The 17,795-nt window shown below is 39.3% G+C and overlaps 1 pseudogene; it reads left to right on the top strand.

The window, feature by feature from the left end:
* The first annotated feature begins 56 nt into the window (after positions 1 to 56).
* On the top strand, positions 57 to 17,016 carry LOC127489194 (vomeronasal type-2 receptor 116-like; annotated as a pseudogene).
* The last annotated feature ends 779 nt before the right edge of the window (positions 17,017 to 17,795 follow it).

Here is a 17,795-nt window from a genome sequence, read left to right on the forward strand (position 1 = left end):
GTCCCAACACAACCACCTGTGTCCTCCTGCAGACCATGTTAGGATTGGTGTTCACCATGGCTGTTTCCACTGTCCTGGCCAAAACTATCACTGTGGTTCTGGCCTTCAAGGTCACTGCCCCAGGGAGAAGGATGAGACAGTGGCTGATCTCCGGGGCACCTAATTCCATTATTTCCATCTGCTCCCTGATCCAACTGGCTGTCTGTGCCATCTGGCTTGGGACTTCTCCTCCCTTTATTGACACAGATGCACACACTGAGCATGGCCACATCATCCTGGTATGCAAAAAGGGCTCAGTGACTGCTTTCTACTGTGTCCTGGGCTTCCTGGGTTCCTTGGCCATGGTGAGCTTCACTGCAGCTTTCCTAGCCAGGAATCTGCCTGACACGTTCAGTGAAGCCAAGTTCCTGACATTCAGCATGCTGGTGTTCTGCAGTGTCTGGGTGACCTTCCTGCCTGTCTACCACAGCACCAAGGAAGGTCATGGTGGCTGTGGAGGTCTTCTCCATCTTGTGCTCCAGTGCAGGGCTCCTGGGCTGCATCTTTGTTCCCAAGTGCTACATTATTATTTTCATACCTGAGAAGAATGCTTTGAAATTTTTAAGGGATAGGATAGTTTCCAAGGAAAAGGATGTTCTCATTTGTAGGTCTTAAGGCAATCTCAGTTTTGAATGGTTAGAAACTAAGATTGAAAAACTGATTTTGAAAATCAGCTTCTCTTCCTTGTGGTACATGTAATTTAGACAGAACATTCCAGAGCCTGTTCTGACATTTGCTGCAAATACAAAATCCAAGGACTTGGAGAGTCATCTGTTGAAACAAATGAGAATAACTACTGTTCAACCCAATTTACTTGTTGTGTTAGTCATAACATACCATGACTTTATGACCTAAGAACAGAAATTTATTTTTTAGAATTGCTGAGGCTGGTAAGGCCAGGATCAATATACATGAGGTTGGTGTTTGTCTAGGACATGTTTCCTGCCTCCACTAAGGATAATTTTCCTTTCCTCTTCTCACAGTCTTCACCTGTTAGAGAGATGTAACAAACTCTCTCCGCAGTCTCATATTGAAAATTCCAAGAAAGCAACTAGGTAAGCCATAAAAAATTGCTATTAGCACCCAAAGACCTCATCAACTATGATCATGCTACAGGGCAGTATTTCAACCTCCCCATATTTGCACAAAACATTCATTCTCTAGTAGTTCTAAGTTTGGAGTTGATAATAATCATGGTTGGAGACATTTATCAAAGATCCCTAGGATCCAAGAGTCTTTCATGGCCAGGGAAAGCAGTGGAAGATGGCCCAAGTCTTTGGTCCTTTGCAGCTATTGGGAAGACCTGAAGAAGCCCCTGGCTCCTGTCTTTGGATCAGCTCAGCTCCAGCTGTTGTGATCATTTGGAGAGTGAACCATGGGATGGAAGATACTCTCTCTCTCTCTCTCTTTCTGACTGTATCACTCACATTCACTCTCTCAATCTTCCATTCAAACAAAATCTTTAAAACAAAAAATTATTGTAGCCAATCGAGCAGATGTGAGGTGATATCTCAGTGTGATTTTGAATAGTATTCCAAGTTTACTAATGTTTATCACCCTTGGTAAGGCCTTTGGCTCTTCTATTTGTGCAGCAATGTCTGTTCAATTCCTCTATGCAGTTTGGATGATATTTGTATTGTCCCTTCTGTTTTTTAATTTGTATGTTGGAAACATGTATCTGGAAGGATATGTAGCCATATTCTCCAATTTTCTCTCAGGTGGTTGACTCTTGAAATCTCTCCTTCCAATTACATAACCAGTGGCTCAGGCACTGCAGTCTGATCTACCCTCCCTCTCCAACACTGTTGCTTTCTCTGGCTCTTGGCTGCTGGAATTGTCTGTTGTGTCCTTGAACATACTGTATGTCTGCACCTTCCACACTGATCCACAGCATTCTTCTTTCCATAGAATTCCCACTGTGGTTTTTTCTCTAACTATCCCAGGAGAATGTATTTCTTCCACTTTTACTTTTATATCTCCTCCTAGATTATAACAGTATGTCCTTCTCATTCAGCCATCTTGGTCTCTCTTCAGTAATCAGCAGTATTATTCCTAGGTTAGATGGATAATGGTGGAAACAGATTCCTGATGGATTACCAGAAATGGCAACACTAACAAAGTGTCATGTTCTGTTATATTCAGAGGAGCTGCATCAGATTAAGTATGGCTGGAAGTTGGAGGAAATGGGGATTTTTGTCTGGGACATAATTCAGAATGGTTAAAAATGCAGTGTTGTAGACTTTACATACCAGCATAGCTAATTTGGAGTTACTGAGAATTGATACAGTGAGTTCTGACATGCCAGGTCACCTCTGCATTGCGAATTTTCTTAGTTTCCCTTACTGCTTGCTATGACATTAATGTTACCATGTACTTATAGCAATTTCTACTTTTTTTTCAACACTTAAGAATAACTGTGTATTAATTATAGAATTAAACCAGTCATATTAAGTAGAAACAACAAAAAAAACTACTAAGAGGGATAATGTATTAAGTTGTTCATTAACAGTCAGGGCTATGCTGATCAAGTCACCGTTTGTCATAGTGTCCATTTCACTTCCACAGGTTTCCTTTTTGGTGTTCAGTCAGTTGTCACCGATCAGGGAGAACATATGGTATTTGTCCCTTTGGGACTGGCTTATTTCACTCAGCATGATGTGTTCCAGATTCTCCATTTTGTTGCAAATGACTTGATTTCATTGTTTCTTACTGCAGTATAGTATTCTAAAGAGTACATATCCCATAATTTCTTTATCCAGTCTACCGTTGATGGGCATTTAGGTTGGTTCCAGGTCTTGGCTATTGTGAATTGTGCTGCGATAAACATAAGGGTGCAGACCGCTTTTTTGTTTGCCAATTTAAATTCCTTTGGATAAATTCCAAGGAGTGGGATGGCTGAGTCGAACGGTAGGGTTATCTTCAGGTTTCTGAGGAATCTCCAGACTGACTTCCATAGTGGCTTGACCAGTTTGCATTTCCACCAACAGAAACCCTTCAAGATATTGGCACAGGCAAAGAATTTCTGGAAAAGACCCGGGAGGCACAGGCAGTCAAAGCCAAAATCAACTATTGGGATTGCATCAAATTGAGAAGTTTCTGTACTGCAAAAGAAACAGTCAGGAGAGTGAAGAGACACCCAACAGAATGGAAAAAAAATATTTGCAAACTATGCAACAGATAAAGGGTTAATAACCAGAATCTACAAAGAGATCAAGAAACTCCACAAAAACAATACCAACAACCCACTTAAGTGATGGGCCAAGGACCTCAATAGACATTTTTCAAAAGAGGAAATCCAAATGGCCAACAGGCACATGAAAAAATGTTCAAGGTCACTAGCAATCAGGGAAATGCAAATCAAAACCACAATGAGGTTTCACCTCACCCCGGTTAAAATGGCTCACATACAGAAATCTACCAACAACAGATGCTGGCGAGGATGTGGGGAAAAAGGGACAATTTCTACTTTTGATTTGAAGTGTATTGAACCTGAGAAGATAGTCCAGGATAGTCCATTGGAGACAGTGTTCTCGATGTAGAAAGAGTGTAAGTTCATGTGTATGTTCCCTGTACACACAGAGAACTCTGTACCTACCCACTCAAATGTCCACGTATTTTTATTTTTGGAAATTGCTTTGCAATAACCTACATGATATTGGACTTCAATATAAATTATAAAAAGTCTCAAATAGAAAAAAAATATTATCAACTTTTATGATGTTGTTGCTAAAGTTCAATTTGACATAAATGTATGATTTCAGATTCCATATAAGTTTATGCAATTAGAATATATATTTCCCTGAATTAAGTCTGAAGTTCTAGAATTGAAGCATTCATCACAAACTATAAAAAATGTCAAATGCAGCATTAAGGATATAGAAGATGAAAATGTTAAATATGAAAGAAACACTTAAGCAAAAATATTGAAGAAATCTGGGTGCTAATTTTTAAAAAAATTGTCCATAACTGTTTCATAACACACATTTTCCATGAATTTTCTGAAGCCTCCTCATTGCATGGAATTCATCCTCTCCATTCCCAATTTATTTTCAGTGAATGGAGTGCATTAAGATTGACTCTATTTTTAGTTCCTACACATTGGAGAGAACAGTGGATGCTTGCTCTCTGATTTAGATTTATTTTTCTTGTTTAACTGAATAGACAACAAGCTTCATCAATGTATCAGTAATAAGTTTAACTCATCAAGAAATTATATTTTCAATTTTAGGCAAGTCACTGAATTCTGTTTGGTATTTTGTTCCTATACTGCATCTCACTTTGTGTGTACCCCTAATCAAAATCTCCCTAATGGCATCAGAGAAGTGGCTAAGCAATGAAAAATGTGTTTTACTTAAAATATTAGGCACCACATTTACAGTAATTTGAGTTTAAAAAACTTTTGAGTAGAAAAATAGAGTTCACATATATGCCCTTTCTTACCCCCCTTATTAGATTTATTCTATTGGCAATACCTCACACAGGTATACAAGCACAAATGATTAGTCAGTTTTGATCCTCATTATTGCCTATAGGACATGATATCCATTTTGTTCACTCTCGTCTTGTACAGTCTGTGGTTTGGCAAAGGTTTAATGGTACCTAGCTGCCCTGATGGTGTCCTACATAAGCATCCTGAAAGTCACTTGCATTCAAGAAGTACAGGTGTCTGCATGCATGATTCTGCCCTTGGTGTTTGTGGTGGTGGGAATAAAGAGGTGACTTCCAGCTGGTATTGTCTGCTTAGAGTAAAAAAGGTATAAGTACTCAAATAGTCCCAGGTTCTCATGTGAGCACCAACCAAGGTTGTAGGTGCAAAAGCAGATCATCATGGGATTACCATGGTTAACAGCAATGTGGAAGTTTTTTATGTTTTACAACTAAAGATGAAGTGATTAGAAATGCAGAATGGACATATCTGAATTCAGGCTGATTACTGGTTTCACAGTGATTGAAAACCACATGTCCTAGTGGGAATCTCTGTAAACAGGATTGGTTTGGAGTCTATGTGCTATCAAAGTGATTTGTGGCTTCCCAGAACACTGCTTGAGGGAGGCTGCCCTGTTGCACTTTGAGTCATTGTAGTGTGTGACACTGGAGATTTCTGGTCTGAAAGCTTACTGAAAGCCTCACCTGATGCCTCCCTCCATGCCCTCTGATGCAATCCTGGTACATAATTGCCAAAAGTTCATGGAGTGGTTTATTGACAAAGCCCTTGGACCAAATGTAACTAGCAGGAGTCTCTCCCTTGAGTCTGGCACCTGGGTGAAGAGGATGATTCACAAACATGTTTTTCTACTTGTGTTTTTCACCAGGACAGAAGACCTGAACTACAGAGCCTCTGGGCAGAAAAGTATCAGATTCCCCCATGGATGAGTGGACAGCTGGTGGAAAGAGGTCAGATGGAGCAGTATTAAAGTGACTTGTTTCAAGCAATCACACACACACACACACACTATGTTTCCACCTGCATGACCCTGCATATTCCAGTGCTCTTGTCTCATAGGGTTTTTCACAGATGTTTTCTTTGATTTTTCTCGTCCTCTTTCTGCAGCTGTATCTCCTTGTGACATGTCAGGATGGTCGCGACTGCTATTCCCAGATGGAACAGAGTTTTTACAAGGATGGAGATATTGAGATCGCTGCTTTTTTGCACATTTACACATATGATGTTCCCAGAATTGAGAGAAGTTTCAGCAAATATCGCAGATTCAGATGGTAAGTTCTCCTTGCCATAACCATTTTCCATTTATTTATATATTAGCTACTTTTTATTGGGTCTGCAAATGGATAGGCAAATATGTTCTGTATCCCTGCCCTGTCCATCTTCTGTCCCTCCTAAAAACTGCTGGTAATTGATTTGGGGCATGAGGAAGACATCTCTTTCTGCCTGGCACCGTGGATGGCTCAGGGAAATGTTGTCTCATCAGAGGGGGAACCAGAATCTGGTCGGTATCCTCCTATCCTTCCCTGTCCACTTTCATCAGCTCCGGGGCCTATTGTGCCTCAGTAGTAGATTCTTACAGAACCCATGCACTGAAATGAATGAACTGAATTACATGAGCTCTTCCACATGTGCTCACACTCTTTTCTGCTACATACTAGATTTGGGGCCATGAGAACACTTCATTTCTTCTACAGTTGTAAAGGAGAAAAGATTCAAAATTTTTTTCTATGTAAAAGTAATCTCAGGGCAACAGCTTTGCAAAAATATAATAATTATATTTTACTGATGAATATACCCATAAGAATTTCAATGGTTGTAATCTACTACATTTACAGTGTTTCCCTGATTCTGCCTTTTCTGGGCAAAATAGATTTCTTAAGGGGGATTATTCTGTTTTTGCCCCTCTTGAAGATCCTTTATTTGTAACTAAATATAAATATTTCATATACATATATAGCATATATAAATTTCATGCATGCAGAATATAGTATCTTGTAGGACAGCGGAATTGTTTTCTTCAAACCTGTTTATGAGGGTGACAATTTTCTAATTGTTTTCTACTGTAAGGCTACAGGAAGTAGGTTGCAGCTGCATAGAACTTTGGTAGAAGGTAGGTATTAGGACATAGATCATTTCAGTATCATTAAAGCCAATGGATTTGAGAAGTATAGTTGTTGCCACCAAGGTGATGCAACTGATGAAGTATTTTAGGCATTTGTCCAAATATCTCTGCTGAAAAAAATCTAATGGATACTAGCTTGGTGTAGCAATATTACTCACTTCACATTGATTTTTATAAATTTACCTAACTTAATATGTGTACATGGGGTCCAATTCATGAAATATTTATTCATTAGTAGTAGTATTCCCCCTGGTTATGCATGCAGCACATCATTTAAGTGTACCCTTAATGATGGAGACGAGGAAATAGTGACTTTCCAGTAGTAGGAAAAGAGGCTATGTTCCTCCAAGATGTATGCCATGCAAACTGGAGATCATAATCAAATCTTAATAAACTCAGGGAAAATATCTTTGTGGATGATACTTGGAAAAACAAGAAATACTGAACTGTCAATAGATTTAGGTGCTATACCCTCCAATGTTAGATTCACTAACTTTAAAATATACAACAGTTACTGATAAACTGTTTTTAGAGATAAAGAACACAGCATAAAAGAGATAAACTCTTACAAATTCCAGTGTGTCCAAGAGCCGTCTAGACATTTTGGTACAAGGCAGCAGCTGGAGAAAGAATTTAGAGGATGCGGAATAATGGAAGTGTCATAGTAATGAGGAGAGAAACAGATATATGAAATACAAAACTGAATTTTATTTGATTCATAGCAATGATTTTCAAATTTCCTCATTCTACAAAGTATGAATGACATATTTGGATAGCAAATATGTATGCAAATTATATATACATAAAAAACTATATATATAGCTACTGTGTGCATGGTTATAGTATACCTATGTATAGATATATAGAGAGAATACATATATAATATGCATACATATATCCATATTATGTTACAGCAAGGACCAAGAACTGAAAAACTGTCACTTCCTCTGGAGAACACGTGACCCTTAACAAGCAGTGTACATGACCTAGTCTATTCATAAGGAATTAACACACAGGACATCAGAAATAAATACAAGGGGCTCCTCATTTGCATTTTTTGTGAAATGTCAGATCCTAGAAAGTAGAAATGCATCATTTTCTTTGCATGGAAGGCTATTTATATTCAATATTGTAGGAAAAGTTGAGTGAAGAAGGCCTGTTTGGAGTAAATACTGATATCACTCATAATGAAAAGTAGAAATGCATCATTTCCTTCACATGTAAGGCTATTTATATTCAATATTGTAGGAAAACGTGAGTGAAGAAGGCCGGTTTGGAGTAAATACTGATATCACTCATAATGATTTACTTTCACATATGTTTAGTGTTCTAAATGCATGACTGGCTTAATTGTAAAGCATCAGGTGCCTCATAGCCCAGTGATTCATGTTCAGCCAGGGAGTGTTTCCAGCTTCTCTAAAGTGCTCCTCCCTTTTCACTATTTCCCTTCTTTCAATCTCTGAATTCGATTTTATTTTCTTGGCTTGTGATGCTGGTTGATGGGTAAGTATGATGGGGAAGAGATTTTTCAGGATCAATTACAGACTCCCATCTACCATTCTCAGTACTGTGACATCATCCCTATTTTTGAACACATAGCCTTCAATTGAGGTACTCTCTTTTCCCTTTACAACCTGCAGCCTTATGATCATATGACTGCTATTTCAAGAAGCACTTAATGATGTGGTAAGATGAAGAATCATTGTAGTTTGTGGATGTAGGAAACATTTAGAGGCAGTGCTAAAGATGATATGCGTTTCCTTGTCATGCTTTCTTTGACAACTGGAGTGTACTCCTAGGTGTGCATGAACTTTAGAGAGGGCATTCCAGAGCCTGTTGTAGCATTTACTTTAGATATCAAATACAAACACTTAGAAGAGGTAGCTGTTGCCAGAGATGATTAAAATTGATGAGGTTTGCATCCAAAAATAAGATCATGCTCTTTGGCTACATGGACAACCATGGGATAACATGCCCAAGACATTATGATGTAAAAGCAGATCTAATTTTTCAGAATCATTTAGGCTTGGAAACCAGTAAAAGCTGGTAGCAGCTTTGGTTCTGGTGAGGACATGTGTCCTGCAAATACAACAGTTCACACTCTGTACTCAGCAAATCTACACATATGGATTAGAACATATGAATGTTTGGCCATGACCATTCCATCTCACAGTAATCACAGAATTGATGATAATCTGGATTGGAGGATTTTCCCTTAAAGATCCTTGTGCCTTTCATGCAGGTTTCAGTCCAAAAACTACCAGTATGTTCTGGCCTTGGTTTTCGCTATTGAAGAGATCAACAAAAATCCCTATCTTTTACCCAACATGACCTTGGGATTTGGTCTCTATAATGTCATGCACAGTCATATGACTGTGATGGAGAACCCCTTCATCTGGCTTGTGGGACTGGAAAAGCACGTTCCTAATTACACATGTAGGAAACAGAACAAGTCTGTTGCTATAATATCAGAAAGCAGCATTGCTGTCCAAATGGGGACACTGCTGGAACTCTACAAAATTCCACAGGTGAGTGTGTAGTGAAAAAGTGGGATAAAGTACATCATCTTAGGTGCCTTACTTAGATCCAAAAATTAAAATGACAGAGACCTTATACATTTGACACAGTATGTGATCTAAAGAGAAGACATGCAGAGATTTTGTGGATTAGCCACATTTGTTCTGAAGAAGAAGTGTGGGTGAGTAAAAAGGAGAAATGTTTTTGCAACCTGTGAGTCTAATGATTCATGAACTAGGAAGCTTTTATGTACTGGGAAATGATAAAAATGAAATATTCTAAAATCTGACACTTCCGTTATCTGCTTAATTTTTTCAGGAATAATGTTTTACACTATGACAATAACCTTACACAGATTTCTTGCCTTTTCCCTTAGCTGACCCTTGGGCCTTTTGAACCTCTTCTGAGTGACAGTGGTCAGTTTCCTTCCCTCTATCAGTTGGCACCCAAAGACACTTCTCTGGCCCATGGCATGGCCTCCTTGATGCTCCATTTTGGGTGGACCTGGGTGGGTTTGGCCATCTCAGACCTCCCAAAAGGTATTCAGTTTATGTCTGATTTGAAAGTAGAGTTACAGAAGAATGGCATCTGTGTAGACTTTGTGGAATTGATCCCAGCCACTGTAGAGTCACTTTCTTCATTCCAAAGTACATTTCATATACAGATCCTAAAATCATCAGCAAATGTGGTGATTCTTTTCTGTGTCACTGAGTCACTCATAGGCGCCAGCTTTCAATCATGGGGGCAGTTAATGACATGGAAAGTCTGGGTCACCACTTCACAATGGGATTTTGCCAGTTTTGAGAAACCTTTCCTGCTCAACTCATTCCATGGGACTCTCATTTTTTCACACCAGCATAGTGAGATCTCTGGTTTCAAAAACTTTCTTCGGACAGCTAACCCTTCCAAGTACCCAGAAGACTCTTACCTCTCCGGATTCTGGTCGCTGGCTTTTAATTGCTCAGTTACTGGGACATCCTGTAAAACTTTGCAGAACTGTCCACTGAATGCCTCCTTGGAATCCTTGCCTCCGCATCATTTTGATATGAGCATGAGTGATGGGAGTTACAACATATACAATGCTGTGTATGCTGTGGCCCACAGCATACATGAGATGCTTCTACAAGAGGTAGGAATGCAGCCAGTGAACAATGGGGCAAAGGTGGCATTTTCTCCCTGGCAGGTAACTTGGTTTCCATTATTGACATGTACTCCTGAAGTGATCCCCTTAAGAGTTTCTGCAGGTGTTCAATCCAAGTAGCTTGGGAACCTTTCTGCAAAACACAAGATAAAAATGAGCCTCTGCCTGTAATTTGTCATTAGCAAAAGGGCTCCAATGAAAAGTGGGCAGGTCTCTTGGATAAGCATCAGTGCTGTGACTTAAAAATACTCTCCAATTCTGTCAATTTAATTTTGACATGTGAAATACCTAGACTGTGTTATTCCATTTTCAACTTCAGCAGTACAGTAATTATTTCCAGGTCCAAATGTTACTGAGGATGTTCATCTACAATGAACATAAGGGATCTCATATAATTTGCACAGTTCTTTATTCTAGTAACGTTATTACAGATAGTTGTCCAAGGTACACTGAGAAAATGAGTGTTGGTAGCTTGGACTGCACTGTTGGAAATGGTCTGAATCTCACAGCTAGATATTTTTGATTCCACTTGTTTTTGTAGAAAAATGAGTGAAATCATACTTACCTTGATGTAGTTCTCATCAGGTTTATTTTTTTTTACTTCAATTCATTGGGTGGTTCTAAACAGGTTCTATCGTTCATTTGTGATTACAGACAAAGAGAGGTTTTCTCTTACCTGGGTTTCATGTGTTATTGCTTGGGCAGTCTTCATGAGAATATGATGCATTTTTTCAGTTGCACCCATTTCTGAAGAATCTCCAGTTTACCAATCCAGCTGGTGACCTAGTGAATTTGAATCACAGGAAAAATTGGGAAGCTGAATACGACATTCTCAACTTTTGGAATTTTCCATATGGTTTTGGACGTAAGGTTAAAGTAGGATGGTTTTCCCCATACGTTTCACAGAGTGAACAGTTGTCTCTCTCTGAGAATTTGATAGAGTGGGCCACAGGAATTACAGAGGTAAGTTGGACTGATCATAAGGTTCACACGACACATTGTTACCCCCCAACTGCTAAGGGAGTATGTGCAGGATGGCTTATTAAAAAGACACTTAGAGACATTAAACCACTCCACTTCCAATCCAAATACTTTCTTACGTTTTTAGTGTCTGAGGATGGACAGTACACACACATTTTCCACCACATCTTTTGAATCTATTTAAGAAAATCAAATTGAATGTTGTCATTGTGTCAGAAACAGATGTTTACAGTTTCAGTGAATAAGTTTGCAGGACTTGAAAACCCTCTACTTGGAACTTAAGTAATAGTCTGAACTATGACCAACACTCATCTGATTTTTCTCAGACTCCACGCTCGGTATGCAGTGTGAGTTGCAGCCCTGGATTCAGGAAAACCCCTCAGGAGGGAAAGCCTGCCTGTTGTTTTGATTGCACACCTTGTCCTGAGAATGAGATTTCCAATCAGACAGGTAAGTCAGTGCCTGCCTCTTGGAGAAGTTACCACCTGTTTCTTAAATTATCAACTTATCCATGGAAAGAAAGTATGTGGAATATGACTGCTGAGAACAGTCTTCCCCCCTTCAGGTAGAAATTATTCCTTATAATCAATAATAATCCACAAAAGGATAAAACTTTCCACAATACACTCCCTATATTATTTTTGAAAGCATATAAAAGACTGAATGTCTCTGGAATGCTGACCATGTTGGAGTTCAGGCTGATATACATATGGTAAAAAATGAATAGAAACCAAGATTGGAGAATATTCACCCCATAAAACAGTGTGGCATTTCTAAGATTTATTTCATGAATCAGAACTATGCATCACATGCATCATAAAGATTTTCCAGTTTTTGCTTGTGTTGTATGAGTAGTTATTTGTACCATATATTTAGTATAATTCTAATTTTTTGAAACTTATTGTTGATAATGAAAGGTTTTGGAAACAGAGTACAGTCCATGGGAGTAGTGTGGTGTATGTGCTAATTCAGTATAGGAAAACTCATGTCTGGGTTCCTTGTGCTTATACAGGTAAAAATGCTTTAACCAAATTCAAGTGTACCATGCTTGGAGTGAGAAAGTGCAACTCTACACAAACTGTGTGCTATGTGAAAAACTATCTTAGAAATCATGCAGTATATCATCCTGAGGATGATACTCATCAAATATCATAAATGGGGCTAATCTTAGCCTTTGACAAAAGTCATTGCTGCTCAAAATATAAATCTTCAAGAACATTCTTATGCTTACATATGTACACACATTTATAAAATTCATATCAAAAGAACTCAACCTGACATACACGGTAATAAGTATGCATAGTGGACCTGGCACTGTGGCGCAATGGGCTTAAGCCCTGGCCTGAAGCACCAGCATCCCATATGGGTGCCAGTTCTAGTCCCAACTGCTCCTCTTCTGATCCAGCTCTCTGCTGTGGCCTGGGATAGCAGTAGAAGATGGTCCAAGTCCTTGGGCCCCTGCACACACATGAGAGGCTCTGAAGAATCTCCTGTCTTCAGATCAGCACAGCTCTGGTTGCCGCAACCATCTGGGGAGTGAACCAGCAGATGGAAGGCCTCACTCTGTCTCTACCTCCCTTGGTAACTCTGTCTTTAAAAACAAAATAAGTATGCATACCAAGGTAGGTCAATGACTGCAAATTCAGCACAAGCCCTTGAAGGTAAAATGTGGACATTATAAGGAAATTGAAGTAAGTAAAAATTGGAAGAATTTAAAGTTGGTGATCATAAACAAGAAAGATTTATGGATATCAGCACAATGGAACAGTGTGAACAATAAGATTGCTCTGTGTGTGTGTGTGTGTGTGTGTGTGTATACAAAGAGAGCTGAAGAGGTCTATTTAGATATAAAAATACTAATATTAGAGCTTATTAATCATTTAATTCTGATACATTGAAAATATAGAAGAAATTCAGATATTCTCAGATAGAAATATTATGAAATATGTTGAGCCATATTTGAAAAATCCAAATATTCTCACAGTTATTAAAATAATTCCCAATACTTGAATTGTGATAAACAATTTTCAGATATTTTCTCAACTCCTATAGAGAACAGGAAAAATGTAAAAATTCTGTTTCTTCTATGGGAACATCTCAACTTGGTGGATCAAATACTGCTAGATATTTCAGCAAAATGAAATTGTAAGACACTGTTATTGAAATAAATTCATACATTTGAAATCTCAAACAATGTAAATCCAACAGTATTTTTTAAATAAGCTACATCATGCCCAAAGAGTTTCATAAAATCTAATTCAGATTATAGTACATGAAAAATGCAATATTAATTAGTATAACTGAAGAAAAATAGTTAATAAAATCTAAGTGATCTATGAATTGTAAACAAAGAACAAAACCACTCAAACATGACAAAAAGAAGGATTAGCTTTCAATCCTAAAGAGTATTTTAGAATGCTACAAAACATGGAAATTACAGCTGAAGATTGGATACAAAGTTGACGAAAGAACGCAACTTCTACAGAAAATTACACAGGAGCTTCGGCTCCATGCATATTGTCAAAAAAGAATGACATTCAACTTACTGAAAAGGAAGATTTAAAAGTGGCATCATTTAAAGTGTTACTGGGATGGTGTAATGCGGGTGGGAGGGAACTTATGTGGGGGGGAGTCATTGTAATCCATAAGCTGTACTTTGGAAATTTATATTCATTAAATAAAAGTTAAAAAAAAGAAAAAAAGAAATCAGTGAATCAGTAATTGAATTAAGTAGATCTGGTATACAAAATTGTACAAAGCAGGTACTTTTCCTTACCAATTCTGGAAAACAAACCTATGAAAGATGGCACTTGTAATGTCTCAAAAGTATGAAATATCCAAAGGTAAGACTAAATATTGGAAGAAATCTGCAAGTTGAGACATCAGTCTTCAATGGAACAATATATTGAACATAAGAGGATACAGACAGGGCTGGAGAGAAAATTAATGTTCAAGGATAAAAAGACAGGAAAGTGGAAATATGCCAGTAAGTTTCAAGGTGATCTACAGACTGACTTTGATTATAGGCACCATCCTAGTGTGTTCTTTGATGACAAGGGTGGAAACTAATCCAGCTGGTATCAAGTGTACAGCTGTTCTGTGTTTCTCTAGAACCTGACCATTTGCCTTCTAATGGTGGTTTGTCAATCAGTGCTTTCCCCTATCATGACATAATCCAGATTCTACCTTAAAGAGATATGTTTTAGTGAGATTGCTAGGTGATTTCTGTGCAACCAAAATTCACAAACTAGATCTCCCAGTCCATGATTTTAAGAGTGGGAACCTGGGGCCGGTGCTGTTGTATAGTAGGTTAAGCCTCTGGCTGGGATGCTAGCATCCCAGTTGGTCAGCAGTTTCAGTCCCAGCTGCTTCACTTCCAATGCAGCTCTCTCCTGATGCTTGGGAAAGCAGCTGAAGATGGCCCAAGTTTCAGAGCTCACACCAATACAGGAAGCCCAGAAGAAGCACCCAGTTACTGGCTTCAAAACAGCCCAGTTCCAGCTATTAATGTCTTTTGGGGTGTGAATCACTGGGGGAAGATCTCTCCCCTCCGCTTTTTCCCTCTTTCCCTTTCTCCCTGTCCTCCTCTCCTTCTTTCTCTCTCTCTCTCTCTCTCCATTCTGCTTCTCCTCTTCCTTCTGAAACTCTGACTTTCATGTAAATTATAAATAAATGAATACTCATTAAAACAAAGACTGCAACCATTGGGTGGTTGAATAGGCCATGAGAGTACAGAGGGAATAGCACCATTAAAAAAAGGGCTCATTTCAGGCATGGAAAGCCACGACTCTGCAGCAAAAAATAGACTACATGGAGGATCTCTGTGAAACCTCTGTTGAAAGAAAGGGTCATCAAAAAGGGTTGTACTTTTGTCTGAAGAGAGGAGAGAGCAACCACTTTGCGTATGACCCTGTCCAAATACCGATGGAGTCTCTGGTCACAAAAGGCTTCCATAGGCTTGGCAGACCATGGCAAGAGCCTTAGGTGATCACTGACATCATACATACATAAACATGTTAATTGTTAAAGTAACAACAGAGGTCACTGTGTACTTAGTCCCATGTAGGACCTCTGTCCCTAATGAGTTGTACTATGAGAATTGACTTCAAATTTTTTTCCTAAGCGGTGCTCTATATGTGTTCTGTGTGTGTGGATACCAACTGTTGAAATCTATGCTTATCATGGAGTTGGTCCTCTGTATTTAAAATCAAACTAAAAATGAACCATAATGAAGAAGGAGATGGTATAGGAAGAGGGAGAAGGAAATGTGATGGGAGTGGGAGTGGGAGGGTGGGTATAGGGAAAAGAACCCCTATATTCCTAAAGGTGAATGTATGAAAAATGCAATCATTAAATAAAAACTTAAAAATTGAGGGCTTCTGCTTGCTCTTGTTCCAAGTGAGCATGCAGCAGAATATGCCCTGTATAAGGGCAGAGTAGCCCTCACCACACATGGAACCCTCTGGCACCTTGATCATCAGTTCCCAATCCAAAGAAACAATGAAGAAGAAATTTGTGGTGTTAAAATAACACAGGCTAAGGTATGCTTTTAAAGCACCATGAATAGGTTCAGAGAGTAGCCCTTAGGGCTTTGTTAGGAGAAAAAGAGCATGTACTCATCATTATGTAAGGTACTTAGGAAGATGAAGTATTAACTGGCTAACATGAGGAAGATGGACATAAATAATCACCAATAATTTTATATGTCATTTTATATGCTGTATTTCACATCAAATAAGGACCATTTGCCTAAACTAGCCACGTTAGGTATTCTAGAAGGTACTTGTGAATCAGGAATAACTGAACTTGAGATGATGTTAATTACATTTCTCACCAGATATGGACCAGTGTGTGAAGTGTCCAGATCTTCAGTATGCCAACACAGAGCGAGACCAGTGCTTCTACAAAAAACTGACCTTTCTGTCTTTTGAAGAGCCCCTGGGGATGACCCTAGTCTGCACAGCTGTGTGCTTTTCTGTCCTCACTGCTGTTGTTCTTGGGGTCTTTGTGAAGCACCGAGACACTCCCATAGTCAAGGCCAACAATCGTTGTCTCAGCTACATCCTGCTCATCGCCCTCATCTTCTGCTTCCTTTGCTCCTTACTGTTCATTGGTCATCCCAACACAACCACCTGTGTCCTCCAGCAGACCATGTTTGGAGTGGTGTTCACCATGGCTGTTTGCACAGTCCTGGCCAAAACTATCACTGTGCTTCTGGCCTTCAAGGTCACTGCCCCAGGGAGAAGGATGAGACACTGGCTGATATCAGGGTTACCTAACTCCATTATTCCCATCTGCTGCCTGATCCAACTGGCTCTCTGTGCCATCTGGCTTGGGACTTCTCCTCCCTTTATTGACACAGATGCACACTCTGAGCATGGCCACATCATCCTGGTGTGCAACAAGGGCTCCATCACTGCCTTCTACTGTGTCCTTGGCTAGCTGGGTTCCTTGGCCTTGGCAAGCTTCACTGTGGCTTTCCTAGCCAGGAATCTGCCTGACAAATTCAATGAAGCCAAGTTCCTGACGTTCAGCATGCTGGTGTTCTGCAGTGTCTGGGTGACCTTCCTGCCTGTCTACCACAGCACCAAGGGGAAGGTCATGGTGGCTGTGGAGGTCTTCTCCATCTTGGCCTCCAGCGTGGGGCTCCTGGGCTGCATCTTTGTTCCAAAGTGCTACATTATTCTCTTCAGACCTGAGAAGAATGCTTTGAAAGGATTCAGGGATAGAATAATTTCCAAGGAAACAGATGTTCTGAAGTGTAGCTCTTAAGGCTCTCACAGTTTTCAGTTGTTAGAGATTAAGATTTATAAAAGCGATTTTGCATTCTGATGTTATAAAATAACTTGCAGAATGTAACCTTCTTATGAACTGTTGATGTTTCTCTTAAAATGGTTTTGTTCTGAAGCACCAATTACAGAAAAGGAAGGGATAATCAGAGAAACCTTCCATCTGGTGATAGACTCTGAAGATATCTGCTGTGGCCCAGTGCTGGTTCATGCCAAAGCAAGATCATTTCAGTTGTCCATTTGAGTGTCAGCATATTAGGCCATCTTCTACTGCTTTTTTTGGATCATTAACAGGGAGTAGGATTCCAAGTGGAACAGCCAGGATATGAACTGGCACCCACATGGGATGTCATAATTACAAGTGGTGGTTATATCCACTACACACTCACACTTGTCCCAATCCTCCTCTCTTCAAAAATAATACTGTGTATAAATTTCTCAAACTGGGTTTCATGTTCACAAACACAACCTGATCTCAGATAAAGGCTCTCCTTGAAACTTTTCATTGCTTTTCATTTGTGTGTTTTCATTGTCACCTGGTGGACATTGTAATATTCATATTTTAATAAAATGAGTTACATGTTTGCTGTTTTCTAAGATTTATTCATCTATTTGAAAGAGTTTACACAGAGAGAGGAGAGGCAGAGGGAGAGAGGTCTTCCATCTGTTCAGTTCACTTCCTATTAGCCACACTGGATAGAGCTGCACTGATCTGAAGAAAGGAGCCAGGGGTTCCTGGTGCAGGGTCCTAGAGACTTGTTC

Source organism: Oryctolagus cuniculus (genome assembly GCF_964237555.1).
Source record: "Oryctolagus cuniculus chromosome 16 unlocalized genomic scaffold, mOryCun1.1 SUPER_16_unloc_1, whole genome shotgun sequence".
In the NCBI taxonomy this organism is placed as follows: domain Eukaryota; kingdom Metazoa; phylum Chordata; class Mammalia; order Lagomorpha; family Leporidae; genus Oryctolagus; species Oryctolagus cuniculus.